The sequence below is a fragment of the Lissotriton vulgaris genome, chromosome 7, assembly GCF_964263255.1.
Source record: "Lissotriton vulgaris chromosome 7, aLisVul1.2, whole genome shotgun sequence".
Classification (NCBI taxonomy): Eukaryota; Metazoa; Chordata; class Amphibia; order Caudata; family Salamandridae; genus Lissotriton; species Lissotriton vulgaris.
In genome coordinates, this window is record NC_141695.1 from 1675881283 (window position 1) to 1675903210 (window position 21928).

At 47.7% G+C, this 21928-nt stretch overlaps 1 protein-coding gene across 1 annotated transcript in view; it reads right to left on the bottom strand.

Moving 5' to 3' along the window:
* NSFL1C (NSFL1 cofactor) overlaps positions 1-21928 on the bottom strand; it is a 138697-nt gene that overhangs the window by 37668 nt on the left and 79101 nt on the right. The window lies entirely within an intron of this gene.

Consider the following 21928-nt stretch of genomic DNA (forward strand, 5'->3'; position numbering starts at 1 on the left):
ATGCCTGGAGTTCACTGACTCTTCTGAGAGAGGTGATTGCAACCAGGAAAGCTACTTTCTAGGTGAGAAATTGTAATTCACATTTATGCAGAGGTTCAAATGGGGGACCCATGAGTCTGGTAAGGACGACATTTAAGTTCCGTACTGGAAAGGGTGGAAATCTAGGTGGAATTATCCTTTTAAGTCCTTCCATAAATGCTTTGATAGCTGGTACCCTAAACAAAGACAAGTGTTGTCTGTTTTGGAGATAAGCTGCTATTGCAGCGAGATGTAGTCTAATGGATGTATACGCTAAGTTACATTGCTGTAAATGCAAAAGGTAGCAGATGTGTTTTGAATGGAAGCATCTAGTGTGTTGATATTCTTATTTGTACAGTAAATTACAAATCTTTCCCACTTTGCTGCATAGCAAGCTCTAGTGGTAGGACGTCTAGCCTCTTTAATGATGTTCATGCAGTGTGGCGGGAGATTGAGGTAGCCAAACTTTCAGGTGCCAGATCGCAAGGTTGAGTTAACTTGGATCTGGATGCCTTATCTCTCCATGGTTCTGAGTGAGAAGCTTGGGTGAGAGACGTAGCTTTTGATGAATAACTACTGATAGTTCCAACAGGGTTGTGAACCATGGCTGCTGGGTCCATGTTGATGCAACCAGGATCATTGTGAGGGAATGCTGTTTGAGCTTCCAAACCACTAGTGGAATGAGCGGGAGAGGCGGAAAGCGTAAGCAAATTTGCCTGACCAGTTCATCCATAGTGCATGGCCTTTGGACAATGGATGTGGATACCTGGATGCGAAGCTTGGGCATTTTGCGTTTTGGTTTGTGGCGAACAGGTCCATTTCTGGGTGGCTCCACATTTGTAAGAATGGAAGCAGAACATGAGGATGAAGTTCCCATTCGTGGGTCTGCTCACTTTGACGACTGAGCAGATCTGTAATCAGAATGTGTACTCCTGGGAGGTATTCTGCAAGTAGGTATATGTTTTGCAGAATGGCCCATCTCCATATTCTTTGAGCTAGGTGTGAAAGCTGCAGAGTGTGTCCCCCCTTGTTTTTGTATTTAATACATTGCCATCATGTTGTCTGTATGGACCAGGACAGCGTTGCCTACGAAGTGGAGTTGAAAAGATTTTAACGCTAGGAAGATCACCAGCAATTCCAGATAATTTATGTGGAGTTGTTTTTGTTGAGAGGTCTACTTGCCCTGAATGGTATGATTTTGAAGATAAGCTCCCCAGCAGGTGAGCGATGAGTCTGTTGTGAGCACTATCTGTGGAACCGGGTCGAGGAATGGCCGCCCTTTGGCAAGGTTTTGAGTGTTCCACCACTGCAGAGAGCGATGTGTGCGGCTGTCCAGCAACACCAGATCTGTTAGCTGACCTTGAGCCTGGTTCCACTGACGTGCCAAACATTCCTGTAAGGGATACAGCTGGAGTCTTGTGTAAGGGACGATGAGAATGCAAGAGGCCATCATCCCGATTAACTGCATTAACACTATCAGAGCTACAGCAATTCCTCCTCCACGCTGATGATCTATGAATCCCATTGTTCATGACGAGCTCCGCTCGTCATGAGCACACGACCAGTGTACTGCATGACGAGCTGAGCTCGTCATGAGCATGGAAGGGGTGAACACTCGAGCTGATAATGAGTGTTGAGGCTAAAATGTTGATACGAGGGCTTGCCTGGTGCTTATTCTGACTGGGTTGGGATATGCTAGAGTTTTGAAGTGTTTATTGTAGCTCCTAGATATTGTTGTGCTGTGGACGGTTGGAGATGGGATTTGGAGACGTTTACTGTGAATCCCAAATTGTGAAGCAACTGGATTGTTTTGTATGTGTGTTGCTGTGTGACTTGGCTTTTATGAGCCAGTCATCCAGGTAAGGGAACACGTGAATATGTTGTCTTCGGAAGTGAGCTGCCACTACTGCGAGGCACTTGGTGAAGACTCTGGATGCTGTGATCACCCCGAATGGGAGGACTTTGAATTGGTAGCGTTGGCTGACTATCACAAACCTGAGGTATTTCCGGTGAGCGGGGTGAATGGGAATATGAAAGTAGGCGTCCTTTAAATCCAGAGTGGACAGAAAGTTGCCTGTTGAAGTAGTGGGAGTACCTGTTGGAGAGTGACCATGTGGAAGTGGTCTGACTGAATGCATAGATTTAATGGCCTGAGGTCTAGTATTGGTCTGAGAGAGTCGTCCTTTTTTACTATTAGAAAGTACAGTGCATACACTCCTGTGCCGTGATGAGACAAAGGGACTGGTTCTATTGCATGTTTTTGTAACAGGGAGAGAACCTCTTGTTTGAGAAGAGTGAGATGTTCTGCAGATATTGGGCGTTCTCTGGGAGGAATGTTTAGTGGAGGACCACAGTGAGTTCCAGGCAATAACCATACTGGATAATCCTTCATACCCACTTATTTGTTGTAATGGAATTCCACACAGGTAGGAACTGTGATAGGCGCCCCCCGACAGGAGTGGAATGGTCAGGGGTAGCGAGGGGAAGTCACTGTTTGGTTGCAGGAGAAGTGCGGGTGGAATTATTTTGGCCTCTTTACCTATTGTGGTTTCCTCTATATCCTCCTCAATAGTATCCTCGGGTGGAGGAAGGTTGATTTTGGTTTTTGTAAGTAGAGGAGGTATTCTCTGATGACATTGTTTTGGAGCCACCACTCTAATAGGAGCGACAAAAGGAGCCCCTGTTAGAGGGTAGTTGTATGGCTCCCATAGATTCGGCAGTTTCTGTATCTTTCTTCATTTTTTCTAATGAAAAATCTACATTTGGTCCAAAAAGAGGTATTGGTCAAAAGGCTGGTTTAGTATAGCTGACTGTACCTCTTGCTTAAATCCGGAGATTCGAAGCTAAGCATGGCGGCGTAGCAAGATGCTGGTGTTAATGCCACGGGATGCTGCGTCAGTGGCATCTAGTGCACATTTTATAAAGGGGTTTGTAAATAATTTACCCTCTTGAATAAGGTCTTTGGCTTTACCCTTGTATTGATCTGGTAAATGCTGCATTAGCTTTTCTAGTTAGTCACAGTGCGCTCTGTCATAGTGTGCTAGCAGGGCTTGCGAATTGGCAATACGCCAACTGTTAGCGGCCTGTGATTAGTTTGCCTGAAGCGTCTACAAGCTTTGACTCCTTATCAGGAGGAGCAGTATCGCCTGTGGCTTGTGAATTGGCTCACTGGACCTTTAATATAAACTGGGTCAGAAGGAGCAGCTTTATATTTTTTATCAACTCTTGGGGTAAGTATTCTTGCTCTAACTGGGTCCTTGAATACTTCATTAGTGCACTTTAGCATGCCTTTTAGCATTGGCAATGTATTAGTAGATTTGTGGGACAGAGCGAATGTTTCCATGAGTAACTCCTCTTCTAGTGGGCCAGTGTGTAATTCCACTCCATGATACAGAGCAGCCCTATGGATAAATTGTGCGAATCTAATATCATCAGATGGTGATGGTCTGGAGGGATATAGGTCCAGATCATTTATATTATCTGGTTCTTTATCATAATGTTCCCATGGATCTGGGTCCTGTGGTATGGTGTGATGGTCATTATCCCCATCCCTGTCCCCATCCCCAAAGGTGTCTTTATCCTTCTGTGGTTCAGGGGACAAAAGAGGTGGTGGTGACTTATATGGAGATATTAGTACGTTGGGATTAATAGGTGGAGGTGAGGGAGGTTTGTAAGGGGGAGAGGGGTTAGTACCCACGTCCTACTTCTTTTTGAGAGGTATATGGTATTCCTCTGAAATGCCCTGTTTACGTTTCTTAGGAAGGGTTGCTACAAGATGTCCAGTTGCTGGATCAATATGCAGTTTCTTCTGATTGGGATCCATTGGCTTTTGTAAAGGAAGTTCTTTAGGTGGTATGTCCTTTTCTTTAGTTCTTTCAGAGGGTATTTTATGGATAGTCGCTGAAGCCTTAAGAGAAGTAGTTTTTTTTCAGTTCCGTATCCTTTGGTGCATGTTTATGCTCCGAAGGTTTGTGTAAAGGCTTGTCTTTTGTTACTTTCGGTTCCAAAGGTTTGTCTTTAGGTTTTGGATCCGAAGGCTTATCTTCTGGCTTCGGCTCTGAAGATTTGGGTTTAGTTTTTGCTGGATCCGAAATTTTTGGTGAGATTTCGGGTTGGAGTCTTTCGGTGCCGAAGATGACTTTGGTGCCGGTAACGAAGCATAGGGCCCATGCTTGGGTTTGGTTTTCGGTGTCGGAGATGGTGTTTCGGTACCGCGGGGACAACTCGATCCCGAGCCGGAGGCTTTGTCTTTCGGTTTCATAGCTGGGCCGGTGTGCGGGGCATCTGAAGCATGTTTTTGGTGTTTCCCTAGACCAGAGGCCGAAGGTAATACCAGAGCCCTTGTGGGTTTTTCGGTGACCTGGGGCTTGTTAATCACAGGTCGTTGACCTGGAGTGATGTACGAGTCTTCCTCCATGTCAATGTCGTCTGCTTCAGACATGGAGATTTCTCCCTCTTGTTCGGCGCTGTGCTGATGGGACTCACACTCTTCTCCGAAGAGGTTCGCACCGGGCTAGTGCTGCGTCTCATCTTGTGACATCGAGCCCGACGGACACGAATCATTGTCTTCAATCGCAATGATAGACAGGCCTCGCAGCTACTTTCTTCGTGCTCCGGGGGTAGGCACAGATTACAGACCTTGTGTAGATCTGTGTGTGGAAATTTAGCACCACACCCAGGGTATTTTTTAAATTGAGTCCGTTCCATCGACTGCTGGCGTGGTCGGCACGAGTAGGTCTTGCAGCCCGCGAAGCTCCCGATCAAAGTTGTTTGATTTCAACGATGAGCGGCGAAGGGGAAAGCCATGACCGAAATAATACTGTTGAGGGGTAATGGTCACGCGTCGAAAAGATTCGAAGACTATACCGAACCGCAGCAATACACATCCGACCCAGATAGCGGAAAAAAATAACCTGGAGATGGAGTTGATGCCCATGCGCACTATTGTCCTAAGGAGGAGTCACCTACCTTGTGACTACAAAGACTTCTTCCAAAACAAAAACAAAGTGCAAACATCCGAGCCCAACACCAGATGGCGATCCATGCACAAGTGTACGATATACAGCTCATATGCCTCGAACATTTTTTTATTTAAAAAGTCAAAAGTGCAATTTTTGAAGTCTGCAATATTAACCTATGAGAGGAAAAACATATGCGGTTTACCAGTTCCTTGCAGCGACTTATGGGACCAATCTCCAGGAGTTAAGGTGAGTAATGGGAAAAATCCAAGGCAGCACCAGCAAGACACAACCAGCAGCACTAGGTCGGCCGGGAGCAGGGGTGCAAACAGCATTGGGTGCCCAATGTAATCTAATGGGGATCAGTTTGGTCACAAAGAGGCTGCAGGGAGGGACCGAGAGGTCAGTCTGGAGAAACAGAGTGGCTTTGGGTCTTGCGATGTTGGGGGACGTGGAGACACTATCAAGGAAAAGGTACCCCTAGGAATACTTTTAGGTCCAAAGGGAAAAAGAATAAAACACTAGAAAAACTCCCACACAACCTTTATTTCTTCTATATAGGGATGTGGGGACACCTTTGGTTGTCCGGGTGTAGAGGATCTTTAGAGTGTCTGGTTTCTTCATCCGAAATCACTCACATTTGAGGTGGGCTGCACTCAGAGGATGCCGGCGATGTCGGGGAGTACACGAGGCATCAGTTGTAAGAAAGTGGCTCTGTATATACTGCACCAAAGTAAGGTTCAGTGTGCACAGAGTCCACAGTCCCCAGAGGTATGGCAGAGGTTAAAGTTAGATATAACCTTACTCTCAAAAGTGGTAGCTTGGTCGAGCAGTAAGGCAGTATCAGAGGACAGTGTAAAGCATTTGTTGTACACACTCAGTCAGCAAATGGTCACATACACTCAAGAACTGAACTCTAGGCCAATTGTTTTGTATATAAAAATATATAGTTTATTTTAGAACCACAAATAGATATCAAATACTTTCTCAAAATGCGATATTGCAATTGAATATTATCAAATAGCAATAGACTTAAATGCAATCGATCCAGTTGTTGCAATATGCGACACAAGTTAAACACAAAATAACATTGAGCTCAATGGGAAGTTTTAAGTAAATGCAATAAAATCACTTTACGAATGTGTTTCTTACTCAGGGCTGGATCCTGGATTCAGCCCTGGTGCATTTCCTGTAAACAGTTGAAAGAAATCGTTTTGGTTACACAGGCGATTTTTAATCTCATGGCTGCTGGCGACGACCAACGGCTGTCGCGTGCACTACTTGTGGAGTGCTGCGCACGCACGCGCAATAGAACGTTCCGCACTAGCACAGAACGTTCGGCGCAGTTAAGGTGTTAAGGAATATTTGTATGTTTTGAAAAGCGACACTTAGAAGAAATTTGGTGAAAACCAAGCAATGTATTCCTATGGAGGAAAATCGAGTTAACGGTAAGTCACAGTTGTAATTACTTTTTAGGGTCAGTGCTGGGCACCAAGATCCAGCACTGTGATCTCTCATTATAACAGGTGAATAATTTCATTTTCGTTGAATGGACGATTTTTAAGAAATATTTCAAAGTTGCAAAACTCAACACTTAGAAGAAATTCTGAGTGAAACCCAGCCAATGTTACCCTATGGAGAAAATCAAGTTATCGGTCTTTGGGTAAGTACTTAGCTGGCAGAGTTAAGGTTCTGGGGGTAGACTCAGGAGTCTCCCAGGGTCAGGTAGGTACAGTCGTTACACCCTCAGCGGTGCAGGGGCAGCCGGGTGCAGAGTGAGTAGGCCCAATGTTAGCCAATGGCGGGTAGGGTGCCTTTGTTGGTGGCTGCTAGCAGGCAGGCCATGCGGCTGTGGGAGCGGAGCTCCTGGTCACTTACACAGGGCAAGTGGGGAAGTAGGATAGGATAGATGCTGCACTTCCAGTGGCACTTCGGGCGGCTGGGTGCAGGGTGCTTTTGGGCCGTCGGCGACCAATGTATTTCAATGTGTAAGCTGCAAGACGAACAAAGGCTGCAAACTCTGGGACATAGATTCTTCAGGTGCGACCACCACGTCGAGAGGTAAGTTGGAAAGCTGTAGATTAGGTAGCCACCCAGGAGTTGGGCACAGGGGGCCATGGGGAGCTGGGTGCAGGGATGTCTTTTGGTGTCGGAAAATCTTACCCTCAACTGTTAGCGGTTGGAGGGGTCCCTGGTTGCGAGGCTGCAGGCGTTGTCGGGAGCGTCGAGGAGGGTCCTTGGGTGCTGGATTCGTGGTCACAATAGCCGGGGGGGACGTCATCATGGTCTTTGTTCACTCAGGCAAAGGCTGGGCTCGGCGGGTGCAGAGTGTGCTGGATTTGCGGTTCCTGGCCGGCACCAGGGGTTGTTGCTGGTTAAGCAGAACCACTGCTAGTGGGAGTCCAGTTCTTTAGATGAGCATGGCAGTCAGGCCCTCTCTGGTTTTCGAGATTTTTGCTGACCACAGGAGACTCCGGGATTTAGCAGGAGCAGGTTGAAGGATCAACAGGCCGGTAGGGCTGGGGCCAAGTCAGTTGGTGTCGTCCTCTTTTTAGCAGCTGCACAGCAGATCTTCTTGTTTCAAAATCTGGATCCGAGGAAGGAAGGTTCAGGGTGCCCCTAAGTACACCCCTATCCTGCTCCTCTCCTGTGGGAGCGGGGCAGGAGCTTGTCTCTGATTGGGTAGGGCTCCCCATCCTCAAGATGGCAGGAACCCGGAGTTATGCTTCACCTCGCCTCTCCCACTTGAGGGGTGGGGTTGGCAGAGGCTGGCACATCCCCTTTCCTCACTTAGGGTTTCCCACCTGTCTTCCCGCCAGAGTGGGGGTCAGAACCGGTGGGGGCCAGTTGCTGAGTACAGAAATTGGCCTGGAGAAGCTCACAAAAGGCAGCCTGCCTTTGAAGCTTCCCCTGCCCATCCTGGGGGAGGAGGCATGGCACCTCATCCCAGGATGTGCATGGTTTCAGGCCCCCAAGTGCGACAAGCTCTCGACCCAGGGGTCTAGAAACATGTCTGGTGGTGGCAGCCTCGGTAGCCACGCAGTCAGGACACTGGGGGTTGGTTAGGTTTCATGGAGCATCTCCAAGATGCCCTCTGTCGTGCATTCTAAATTAAAGCTCACACTGGCATCAGTGTGGGTTTAATGTGCTGAGAAGTTTGATACCAAACTTCTCAGTCTGCAGTGTAGCCATTATGGTGCTGTGGAGTTCGTAATGACAACCTCCCAGCACTATATACTCTTAAAGGCCTCACTGCACTTACAGTGCCCAGGAATGGCCCTGGGTACTGTAGGGGCACAGGGCTCATGCACCTGTGCCCACACCACTGGCATAGTGCACCCAGCTGGAAGGGTGACTGAGGTATGCCAGGGCAGTGTGTTTGTGGGCATGGCACACAGGGATGTGTGCCATATCGACTGTTTTAGTTCTGCAACAAGACACTCAGCCCGCAAAGGCAGTGTGTGTGTGCACCAAGGTACAGGCCCTCTAAGGGTGGCACAATAAGTGCTGCAGTCCTTTGGGGCCTTCTCTGGTCACAGGGTCCTGGGTACCTAGGGTACTATTTACTAGGGGCTTACCTGTGGCCAGAGATGCCAATTAGGTTTAGGTTTCAATACAGTTTTAGGGAAGGACACAGGCCCTGGGAACTTGATTGGCAGGAGCCCAGGGCACACTCAGTCAAAGTACATCAGCAATTCAGCAAAAAGTGGGGGCATACCATGCAAGAAATATGGCACTTTCTCACATCAGTCCACAGAGAACTCAGTCCCTGGAGTTGGGGACCATGCCGACACCGTTGGCTCACTTCAACACTGGCGGGGAGGAGGGTGCAGTGGTGCGTGGCGATGTCAAGTTATGGCGTTTCCAGAGTCCTCGAGGTCCATCTTTAGGGGACTACAGGATGTGGGGGAAAGTTCCGGGAGGTCTTAGTTCCTGGGTGAAGTGCTGGCAGGTCTCCCAGACTTTGGAGACTCAGCTGCTGCAGGACAAGTCAGCTTTTGGCACAATTGTCTAAGTCAGAAGGCTAGCAGGGTTGGCACCAAGTCAGCTGCAGGATCTTCAGTTCTTACTCTTTGCGACTCTTCTTTGAGGTGTGCAGGATCTGATTTTCTTGTGCCAGGGGTACAAACCCTTGGGGTCACTACACCCACTATAGGACCACTTCCTGTGGGAAGTGGGAATACCCTGTCCCAGAATGCCTACATTTGCCATCACAAAGATGGCCAACTCTGAAAAGTCATGTCCACTACAGTTAGCCCATCTTAGGTGTGATACTAGCCTGGGGGTGGGCACACTTACCCGACTGCCAAAAGGCTCTGGACAAAGGGGGGTTGCTTCCTCCTTTGAGGGGAGCCAGAATGGCATTTCAAGGCAGTGGCTTCTTTGAAGAACCCCTGCCTTGGAATGCTAATCAGCAGTTCATCCTGAGAGAGGGGTTGTGAACACCCTTTTCCGGTGCAGGCTTTTTTCCTGACCTATTGAGTGCAAAAGCCCTCACCCTGGGAGGTCAAAAAACTGTCTCAAGTGGCAAGCTGGCAGAGACCAGTCAGCCATCACACCAGAGGCTGGTTGATTTTCAAGGGTCACCTCTAAGGTGCCCTCTGGGTGCATATATTAATAAATTCACAACTGGAATCAGGGTGGGTTTATGAATATGCAATGTTTGGATACCAAACATCCCTATTTTCAGTTAAGCCTTTATGTTGCTGTGGAACTCCTTTTCACCAGTGTCCAGCACATGTTTTAAAATGGCTTCCCTGTTCACTTGCACTGGCAGTAATGGAACTGACCAGCACAGGAACATATCTGCTCATGCAGATATGACCTCACATGTAATATAAAGAACCTTGCCTTAGGGCTGTAAGGGCTGCTTACAAATATTACATGAAGTGTTAGGGTACACAGGGATGTGAGTCATGTCGTGTTTTCACTTTTATCTGCAGCAAAACATGCAGCCTGCAACTGCAGTCTTGCATGAGTTTGGTAAGGGGTCCCTTAGGGTGGCACAGTTCGTGATGCAGCCCTTGGGGACCCTCTTTAGCACCTCAGGCACCAGGGGAACCATTTACTAGGGGCTTCTAGAGAGTGCTAAAGGTATTTCCAATTGGGAAAACAATTGTACAATTTTTGGGAAAGAGATCTGGCACCGGGGTCCTGGTTAGCGGGACCCCCGTGCACTTCCAGCCAAAATCACATAATTTACCCACATAATTTACTGGGCAAAAAGTGGGGGTGATCATGTCAAAAAGGACACTTTCCCACATTACCCTAGTAACCCAGATGGTGCTTAGTGTAGACAGGCTCAACAAGTCTAATTTTTTTAATCCCTGTAACTTGAAACATTTCTCAGCCCCTTACCATCATCCACCATCAAGATTCACCTTTCAGATTTCCTCTCGATCTCACTTCACAAGCTGGCTGCTTTTCCTGCATGTACTACCATCTAGTTTGTACCTGTAAGTTGGGGAAGACACCTCCTCCTTGAAACTAATTTAAGTACGATTTCTCCCCAAACACCAGTTTTTCATTTCTAAGGGGATTGCTTCTACTGTGGTACAAATGCATCCATCTATTTACTGTTTTTGTTCTTCACCAAAGCCGTGCTATGATTAGTAGGGGACCCTCAAACTGTCCATACTTTCTAACCCCATCACATCCTACTGTATCTGTTTACTGTTCAACTTAGCTACCATTAAGAACCAAGTATCCAAAAGTAGCAACTCAGTTACCCAATTTCAGTTCAATGGTATTGGTGGACCTGGGACATAGAGATAAACAGCTGTACCCACAAAGTAAACTGCGGTGAACTCCTGGACTGTTGCATGATCACAAGACGTTCTAACAGTAAACCTCAAGAAGTTATTAAAAAATAAACGATTTCTTGTTAGCATTTTAGGTTTCAACCACAGACTATATGGCAACAAAGAAACAGAACAGGCCCTATCAGTGCCAGTCCTTCAGTGTTTCTACCCTTCCGAGACCCTCATCATTATTCCAAAGCACAACGTCCAATTGGAACCTCCATCAGCACAAAATAACTCTGGTGCCAGTATAGAACGCTCATATAAACTGCACAGTATTGTATCCAATGTGAGCACATACTCTTAATTTTAAAAGTGCATAAAGCTACTTCAGTACGAACACATAGCACACACTGGCCCTAACATGAGGAATTTCTACAATGCTGAGTAAACAAGACTTCCAATCTGGTAAATAACTAGAGAAGACACATTTCAACCAGTTTTCACTGTACAAAGCAAGTACATGTGGCATATTTGCAACAGTGCTCCAGCAAAATCACACAGCGCGTTTGCCTGGATTGGTTCAGTAAGGACCAATCGTGGGCTGCCACGAAAGGGCCATAAACACACACAGAGCAGGTTTTAGCATTGCACCAGTAACGCACACATTCATCATTTTCTACTATGCTCTGCTGAATACACATTGTCATTTTCCACAATGCCCCTGAAAGTAGCCATTGTACAGCTCCCACGTCACGGAAAACAAAGTTGTTAGTTTCAACAATGATGCAGTAAATGCTGACTTCGACAACTACTGATATGAATGTGGGAAGCTGGATACTCTTATAGCTTCCAGGAGAATGTAGATTCACTGCTTCAGGTTATCTTTTCTTGAAGACTAAGAAATGATCTTCCTATGCTCGCTTCTTCTAGGAAATAAGTGGTACAAGCTTTTTTTAAGTCCAGATTGGAATATTCTCTTTTTTTATGGATGTCATTTTAGCTTATCTTTCTTCTGTTAATATCAAACATGGTGTCTCACCTTGTTTTCATACAAAGTAAAATATCTCATATTACATCTCAACTGAGATCCCTTTAATGGTTTCTGGTCAAAATGTAGGTTCTTTTTGAAACACTGAGCACAACACACCGTGCCCTCTATAATAGGTCTGAACTGGGGTGGCTTGGTGAGCAAAATAACGATGGATTAAACCCAGATCTGTGACTGGGGGTGAATGTTTTGCCATTGTGCAACATTCCGTCCATCATCTTGTGTGTTTTGCTGTTCACCCTATGTGGGAAGGGTATGCCCAGACGTGGGTCCTGTGCTCACTAGGCCACTGGAGTCAAGCTATCCTGGCTGAAGACGGCTGATAGCCAGAAACCTGTCCTAAGATGCTTGATTCTGGTCCAGGAAAGATATGGCTTGGCAGTTCGGGCTGGACTGTTCCCATAAGGAACAGGGTCAAGACTGATTTGCATTTGGCCATGTCTGAACTGGGGTGGCTTGGTGAGCAAAATAACAATGGATTAAACCCAGATCTGTGAATTGGGGTCAATGTTTTGCCATTGTGCAACATTCCGTCCATCATCTTGTGTGTTTTGCTCTATAACGGAAAGCCACTTTTCATTTGAGCTCTTTTTAAGTATAATTCATCTTTAAGGTGCCTTATATCACCCAAGACTGATCATCTTACAGTTCCTCAAGTACGGAATCCCAGGTTAGGGGGCTGACTTTTAAGTCTTCCAGCTGCAGCAGCCTGGAACGATCAGTCTACACCAATCAAAACACGCACACACTAGACACATATACTCCTTTGCTCACTGCTACATGCTATGCAGACCCATCCTTTGTCTAGCTTACTAAACCCATACCTAAGGCAGTCTACCACTCTGCCACACATACACTGAGCGGTGGTGGTGAGGTAGGGGCAGATGGTCATAAACCTAAGTGGCCAAGAGAAGAGGTAGAATGGCACAAAAGAGCCCAGAAGAGAAAAGCTCTACATAGGTCTTAGCATACTCTACTGCCTACATTCCTAGAGCTCCAAGCTGAGAAAGTGTTTGGACACTCTCCGTTTGTCTCACTGCTCCCACTCCCTCAGACTCTCTGCTATTTCGATTAAAGTTAGGCAGCACATACCTTTTCAGTTAAGTAAAACAGTCAAGAACGAGTAAACTCAGTCACACCTCTGCAGACCGGTTTGAATCTTAGTGTCACTTAGTGGTGGATCAGTAGTTAAATAGTTCCCCTTGGATTAGACTTCCAGGCCAGATAAGGAATATGGTACTTACCAGTATGCATCTGTTCTTGGCATGTAGGGCTGCCGAAATTCATATCTGTGCATAGATCGCCGCCTTGTGTTGGGTCCGGATGATTGCACTTTGTTGTCCTAGAAGAGTCTTCGAAGTATCAGGAGATAGGTGACTCCTCCCCTGGACTACAGTGCGCATGGGCATCTTCTCCATCCTCAGATTGTTTTTCGCCATTGTGGCAGATATGGAGATAGTAAAGTAAGAGATGGCCATGCAAAAGATAACGCTGCAGCTGCGACAGGCACCGGGGAGGAGGGCCGGCGATATGAATGTCAGCAGCCCTACATGCCAAGAACAGATGCATACTGGTATGTAGCATATTCCGTTCGAGGCATGTGGGCTGCTGAATTCATATCTGTGCATAGACTGTATAGCAGTATCTCCTCTAGCGGTGGTTACCTGTGCCAGCTGCAGCAGTTTGAAAAAGAGTTTTTAGGACAGCTTGGCCTACAGCAGCTTGCTGCTTTGCTTGCACGTCTACACAGAAGTGTTTTGTGAAAGTGTGTATGGTAGTCCATGTGGCTGCCCTACATATGTCTTCAAGAGGTATATTCCCTAGGAAAGCCATGGATGCCCCCATTTTTCTTGTAGAGTGTGCTCTTGGGGGGACGGTTAAAGTGCGTTTGGCTTTTTGATTGCATATCTGAATGCATTTAACTATCCATATGGCTACTCCTGACTTTGATATTGGATTCCCTTTATGTTGTGGTGAAAAAGCAACAAATAATTGCTTTGTCTTTCTAAATGATTTCGTTCTGTCCACATAGTAAAGCAGAGCTCTCTTTACATCTAGTGTGTGTAGGGCTCTTTCGGCTAATGACTGTGGATTTTGAAAGAACACTGGCAGTTCTATAGATTGGAAATTTGATACGACTTTTGGCATAAACTTAGGGTTTGTTCTAAGAACTGCCCTGTTAGCATTTACTTGCATGAAAGGTTCTTGAATCGTTAGTGCTTGTAATTCGCTAACTCGCCTGAGTGAAGTAATGGCAATCAAGAAAGCCACCTTCCACGTTAAGAATTGCAGTTCGCATGAGTGTAGAGGTTCGAAAGGAGGTCACATAAGTCTGGTAAGTACTATATTTAGATTCCAGACTGGGGAAGGAGGGTGTCTTAGAGGGATCACCCTTTTAAGACCCTCCATAAAAGCCTTGATTGCTGGTACTCTAAACAGTGAAAGGTGTTGCCTGTTTTGAAGGTATGCTGCTATAGCAGCTAGATGTAGTCTTTTTGAAGAGTATGCTAGGTTGCATCTTTGAAGATGCAGCAGGTAACATATAATGTTTTGTATGGAAGCATCTAATGGGTTGATTTGGTTATTGTTGCAGTAAATAACAAATCTTTTCAATTTAGCTGCATAGCATGCTCTAGTAGTTGGCAGTCTTGCCTCCTTGATAATGTTCATGCAATCAGGAGGCAAGTTAAGGTATCCGAACTCTAAGACTTCAGGAGCCAGATCGCTAGGTTCATCTGATTGGGATCTGGGTGCCTGATTTCTCCATGGTTCTGAGTTAGAAGATGGGGTGCGAGACACAGCCTATGATGAGGAACTACTGAAAGCTCAAGGAACGTTGTGTACCATGGTTGTCTCGTCCATGTGGGAGCAACTAGGATTAGCGTGAGTAACTGTTGCCGCAGTTTGCGTGCCACCAGCGGAATCAGCAGTGCTGGGGGAAAAGCGTACCCAAATCTGCCTGACCAGTTCATCCATATCGCATTGCCCTGTGACAATGGATGTGGGAACCTGGCGGCAAAGTACTGGCAGTTCGAGTTTTCTTTTGTGGCAAACAGGTCTATTTCTGGGTGACCGCACTCTTCGAAGAATGGCTAGAGAACTCGGGGTTGAATCTCCCATTCGTGTAGTTGTTGGCTGTGCCTGCTGAGCAGGTCTGCTATCGGATTGTCTTTCCCTGGAAAGTGTTCTGCTAGGAGAAAGATGTCTTTTGGAATTGCCCACTTCCATATGCTCTGTGCCAAGTGGGACAGCTGTGGAGAGTGTGTTCCTCCCTGTTTCTGGATATAGTACATTGCGGTCATGTTGTCCATCCGGATCAACACAGTCTTGCTGTACAAGCATTTCTGGAATTCTTTTAGGGCTAGGAATATCGCTAGCAACTCTAGTTGGTTGATATGCAGTTTCTTTTGTTTGGTTATCCAGAGCCCTTGTACTGTGTAGTGAAGGAGGTGGGCTCCCCAGCCTGTCAGTGATGCGTCCGCTGTTAGTACTAGTTGTGGAACCGGCTCTTGGAACAGTCGCCCCTTGGAAAGGTTTTGTGGGTTCCACCACTGCAGAGAGTTGTGAGCGCAACTGTCTACCAACACTAGGTCTTTTAGTTGTCCTTGAGCCTGGTTCCATTGCCGTGCTAGGCATTCCTGCAATGGACGTATCTGAAGTCTGGCATGGGGGGACAATGAATATGCAGGAGGCCATCATGCCTTTGAGCTGCATGAAGACTCGAGCTGGCAGAGAGTGTTGCGGCAGGATTTTGCGAATGAGCATCTGCATGCTGGCTATCCTCGCTGAGTTTGGGTATGCCTTTGCCACGGAGGTATCTATAGAGGCTCCCAGATATTGTTGTATGTGGGACGGTTGCAGATGCGATTTTGGGTAGTTTATTGAGAAACCTCGGCTGTGTAGCAGCTGAATTGTTTGCGACATGTCTTCTGCACATTGTTGGTACGATTTTGCTTGTATTAGCCAATCGTCCAGATATGGGAACAGATGGATGTGTTGCCTCCTTAGATGTGCCGCTACTGTCGCTTAGCATTTTGTAAACACTCTTGGAGCTGTGGTTACCCCGAAGGGCAAGACCTTGAATTGGTATTGTTGACCATATATTGTGAACCTGAGATATTTTCTGTGAGCTGGATGGATGGGTATGTGAAAATACGCGTTCTTGAGGTCCAATGTTGCTAGGAAGTCTCTTTGCTATAGTAATGGGAGCACTTGCTGTAGTGTGATCATATGGAAGTGCTCCGACGATATATATGGATTGATTTAGGGGTCTGAGGTCCAATATTGGTCTCAGGGAACCGTCCTTCTTGGGAATAAGGAAGTATAAGGAGTATACTCCTGTCCCATAATGTTGGAAAGGGACTGGCTCTATGACCCCCCTTTTCAGCATGCATTTCACCTCTTGTTGTAGCAGGGTGATGTGTTCTTTGGACATAGGACGGTGTCTGGGTGGTATGTCTGGAGGGGTAGAAGTGAGTTCCAAGCAATAACCATACTGGATAATTTGTCTCACCCACCTGTCCGTGGTATTTGCGTTCCAGACTGGTAGGAATTGTTGGAGTCTGCCTCTGACCGGTGTTAGGTGGTCTGGAGGTAGCATGATGAAGTCACTGTTTTGTAGCAGTGGAGGCTCTGGTGTTAGTGCCTCCACGTCCTCTTCCCTTATTATTGTTTCCACTATAACCTCCTCTGTTGGAGTTTTTGGTAAAGGAACTTTGTGTGCTGCCTTTGTATGATGATGACGTTTGGGAAGTATTGCCTCGTGTAGCTGCCCTGTATGAGGAGCGTCGAAAGGAACTTCTGTGTTGCTGAAACTGCAATGCTCCCATTGACTTTGCGGTTTCTGTGCCCTTCTTCATTTTATCTAAAATGGTGTTGACAGCAGGGCCAAAAAGGAAGTCTTGATTGACTGGCTGATTAAGAATGGTGGACTGCACCTCGTTCTTAAAGCCCGAAATATGCAGCCATGCATGCCGCCTTAGTAAAACACTAGTGTTAATCGATCTGGCTGCGGTGTCTGCTGCATCAAGCGCACATTTGATAGAGGCGTTTGTAATGAACTTTCCCTCCTGTATGAGGTCATCAGCTTGGGCTTTAAAAGGCTCAGGTAGGTGTTGCATTAAGCTTTCAAGCTTGTCATAGTGTGCCCTGTCGTAACGAGCTAGCAGAGCTTGTGTATTGGCAATCCTCCATGAATTGGAGGCCTGTGCTGCTACCCTTTTACCTGAGGCTTCTTGTATCTTTGATTCCTTATCAGGAGAGGGGATTCCCCCGTTGTCTGAGAGTAAGCCCTTTTGCGTGCATTAGCCACCACTAGTGAGTCTAATGGCAACTGCCCTCTGACGTAGGTAGGGTCTGCTCTATACTTTTTCTCAATCCTAGGATTGATTACCCGTGCCCTGGCTGTATCTTTAAATATGTCAGGCGCGTGTTTTAACACTCCCTTTAGCATAGGAAGTGTTCTGACACTTTTTTCTGAAGTAGGGAAGGTGTCAAATAAGAAGTCTTCCTCTACAGGGTCATTAAGCATATCTACATTGTGGTACTGCGCTGCCCTGTCTATTAATTGGTTGAAGACAATGGTGTCATCAGTAGGTGAAGGCTTAGTTGGATAAGAGGAGACATCAGGAATGGGATGGGTGTTATAAGGGTCAGTTGGCTCCTCCCATGGTTCGTTTTGTGGCTCAGGATGCTGTGGATAATCATAATCAGGTTGAGGATCTTCCCCTGTGTTCCCCTCATTGTCCCCATAGTGAGAAGGAGAGTAAGGAGCAAAAGGAGTCGTAGGCATAATGGGATAGAAGGGAATGAAGGGTCTAGATGGAGAAGTCCCAAAGTCCTTCTTCTTTAGTGGAATAGGGGAATGAGAGTCAGTGTCCAGTGGCCTCTTCTTCCTGTGCAGGATTGTCACTTTACCAGTCTCAGGATGCAGCTCCCAGGCCGTACTTTGAGTATCATGGCTCTAGTGCGAAGAACCAGCTTGTCTGGGTACATGTTCATGTACAAGGCTTGGATGACAAAATCTGAAGTTCTGGGCAGATGTTATTACGAACAGGAAGGCAGCCTTGATGGTGAGGAGCCGGAGAGGACTTGTGTAATGGCTTTAAGGGAGATAAGAAAAGTTATAACCAGATTAAGGTCCCACTGAGGCAGAATCAAGATCGAACGTGAGAATATGTTGCAAACCTTTCAACAACCTATGTGCAGCAGGGTATCTGAAGAGGAATGGCTGATCAGGCAACCGCAATCAGGTTGGGTTGAGATGGCAGAAAGATAGCCCTTTAAGGTGCCCAGAGTGGAGCCCTGCTGGGCAAGAGAAAGGATAAACAGAAGGACTTAGAAGAGGGTTTCTCTGCACACCATGCCACTAACCTGTCCCAACAGCTGAACTGTACAGTTTTGGTTGAGGGACTCCTCCTGGCTGCCAAGATAACAGTGCAGACTTCAGACGGAAGGTTAAAAGTGGTCAACTGTTGCCACTCCACGCATGAAGGCGGAGCGTTGACAGGTTCAGGGGGAAAACCCTCCACTGCTGCGGCGACAGAAAATCCTGCCGCAGAGGCAGTCTGATCGGAGGACCGATGTTCATGCTCAACAGCTCGAGATACCAAACTCTCCAAGCCCACTATGAAGCCACAGGAATGCCTTGGTCCTGGTCATTCCTGATCTTCTTGAGAAGTTTGGGCAGGAGTGGGTTGGGCGGAAAGGCGTACAGGAGGCTTGAGCTCCACTCGAGACGAAAAGCGTGTCCGAGCAAGAGCCACCTGGGAACCTCTAGCTCGCAGAACTGCTGATATTGCGCATTCCCGGCTGCGGCAAACAGGTCTAACCACTGCTAAAGTGTACCTTGCACCACCTCTGGATGGAGACGCCATTTGTGACTCGCTAGGCATCTTTAGCGGAGTTCGTCTGCCCTGGTGTTATAGGGAGCCAGTCAAGTGTTTAACAACTAGGGAAATGCCCTGATATTCCAGCCATGTCCAGAGACGAAGGACCTCTTGACAAAGGGTTCAAGACCCCGCCCTGTTTGTTGCAGTACCATATGGCTGTGATGTGGTCCCTGAAAACCTACACTTAATGGAGGAAGAAAGGCATTTAATGCCAGCTGGATCACCCGGAGATCCATAGGTTGCTGTGGAGTCTGTATTTCACCAGAGAGGCCTCTATTCTACACCTTTTCCAAATGGCTGCCCCAGCCCAGGAGCGACACATCTGCCACCAACATCAGATCGGGCTGGGGAAAGGAGAGGGGTCTACCTCCAACCTAACTGCAGTTCGTACGCCACCACTGCAAGTTCTTTGCAGTTCCTTTAGAGATCTGGATCATATCGAAGAGGTTTCCCTGATGCTGCACCAACTGGAAATTCAGGTCCCACCGCAGAGCCTGCATACGCAATCTGGCATTATTTACCAACAGGATGCAGGAGGCCAGCAGCGTCAGAGTGATTCCCACTGAAATCCAGGATAGAGGCTTAAACATCGGTATGATAATCTGAATATCCTGAACTCAACTGCTCGGGAGGATAAGCCCGAAGCTGCACTGTGTCCAGAACAGACACGATGAAAGGGAGCATCTGAGAAGGAGTCTGGTGTGACTTCAGCACGTTTATAGTGAACCCCAGTAAATGCAGAAAATCCGCCTTAGTCAGGAGGTGGGAAACAACAGTTTGGGACGAAGACACCTTCAACAGCCAGTCAGAGGAAGGGGACGACTGAAACCCCTAACCTGCGCATATGAGCTGCAACCACTGCCATCATCTTCGTGAACATCCAAGGGGCGCTGGTAAGGCCAAAGAGTAGCACAGTGGCCTACCTTGAACCGGAGGGAACGCCTTTCGGCTAGTAGGATGGGCATGTGAAAATACGCATACTGCAAGTCCAAAGCTACCAACCAGTCTCCTTGGTCTAGGGCAGACAAGAACTGAGCCAACGTGAGCATCTTGAATTTCTCCTCTTTGAGGAAGAGATTGACGGTTCGGGGGACTATAATAGGACGAAGACCTTTGTTCTATTTGGGTATCTGAAAGTAGAAGGAATAACAACCACTACCTACTTCGGATATCTGAACCCTTTCTAGAGCTCCCTTGGCCAGTAGAGCTGTAACTTCCTCTCAAAGCAAGATAAGATGATCCTTCGCCAGCTGCCTTCGAGATGGTGGGGAGATGGTGGTGGGCAGGGGGGTGGGGGAATTGGAAAGGAGTAAACCCTCCGAGTGATCTGCAAGACCAATGTTATGGACTGCCAGTGGAGGAGGTGATGTTGGATTCTCCCTCAAACTGGACACCCATGGTCTTGCAGAACCAAATTAGGAGGACTTAGAGCCTACAGCTGCCGGGGGTTTGTGGTGGATGACTTCTGGCTACCTTTCCTACGAGGTCAGAGTGCACCACGTCCATGAACTCGCACAACTTGGGAAGACTGTACAGGACGGTGGCAGGGGTATGGCCGACGCAGTTGAATGCCCCTTCCATTGCCACGAAAGGCAGACTGGGGTATAGAGTCGCCTGAGAGGCCAAAGGACCTGGCATTAACCCACAAGACCTTGAAGCAATCTAGTGCTGAGTCTGCCTTCTCTCTGAAGAGACTAGTCCCACTGAAGGATAGGTCCATGAGGTTGGCCTGGACATCCCCAGAAAAGCTAGAGTTCCCACCCAGGCGTGGCCCCGCAAGGTCATCATCGAGGAAAGAGCTCTCCCCAGCGAGTTAGTCGTATACAGACCACACCTAATGGTGAACTTTCCTGATTCCTTCCTATCTCTCCTTGCTTGGGAGAGCACAGCATGCGCCTCCTCGGGGACCTGAGGCAACAATTGGGCAACCGTTTCCCATAAGGAATGCAAGAAAGAGCCCAAAAGGCATGCAGTGTTCACCGTCCACAATGCTACGCTGGCGGAAGAAAATATGTTTTCCCAAGTGAGTCCAGCCTCTTGGATTCCTTATCCAGGGCAGCAGAAGGGAACGCGCCACGGTATGTTGAGGCTTGAAGTACCAAGGTCTCAGGGGTGGAGGTTGGCTGCTGAAACTTGGATCACCTGGAGCAGGGTGATGGTGGCATGATATTGTCCTGTTCATAGGCGCTAATGTGCTAGACTTGGACCAAGTGCCTAGAAGAGGGCATCAGTCAGTGCATCATTAAAGGGCAAAAGGGGTAAGGATGAGGAAGCCCCAGTCTGAAGCACCTCCGCTGTCCTCTTCACCACCATAGCATAGAACGCTCCCTCCTCCAAAGCCAAAGAAGGTGGAGACAGCATACCAGCATCTGGAGAGGTGTCCAGTCCACTGGCTTCCGCAACTCCTCATACCATTCCAATTCCTCACCAGGAGTGTCTAACTGGTGTTCTATATGGTCCAGTGACCCCTCCAACTCTCAACCCATGCCTGTAACCTCCTCAAAAACATTCAGGCAACAACCTAGAGCTCATGGGCTCTATCGGCACCAGAATCTGCATTGACAGCCGGTGTTCCGACTCAGAGTCGCCGGGAATCAGAATGGGGCTGGCCATGCCAGGAGCATCAAATTTGGGACCAGCGGAGGGTGCACCGGCAAGACTGGCGTCGATGTGGGATCGGATCCATGAGACCCCACAGGAGTGGAGGCCGGAGCTGTCAGCGCGGAAACTGATGGGACCTCTTCCGCACCCACGGGGCCCGGAGGCACGCTGGAGGGGCAGCCCACTCAAATACGCGGTGCATGGCCTCATAAAACTCTTATTTGAGCGGGGGTCGCTCGAGTTCATGGAAACGGGGAGAGATGCAGAGTCAGACCTGGCAACAGCACGTGTGCCTGGAACGTCGATGTTACTCACTCATCTGGTCAATCCTCAATGGACGAATTGAAGTCGAGGTTCGTCTAGACCTCTTCGTTTTGTGCTTCTTCCCAGAGTGTCCAGAGGCACTTGAGTGCAATGAAAATGACTTGGGGCTCCTGGAGGACCTTCTCTTCCTCGATCAGGCCCGAGACTTCATAGAAGTTGCGCTGGATGGCATTGACTGCCGGGCCGCAAGCAGCTTTAGGGACCGCTCCCTCAAAGCCTTTGGAGCCATGACCCAGCAGTCAGAGCACGACTTGGAGTCATGGTTGCGCTCGAGACACCATAAGCACACAAGGTGCGGCCCGGTTACAGACATGGCGCAGTGACAGGCGATACACAGCTTAAACC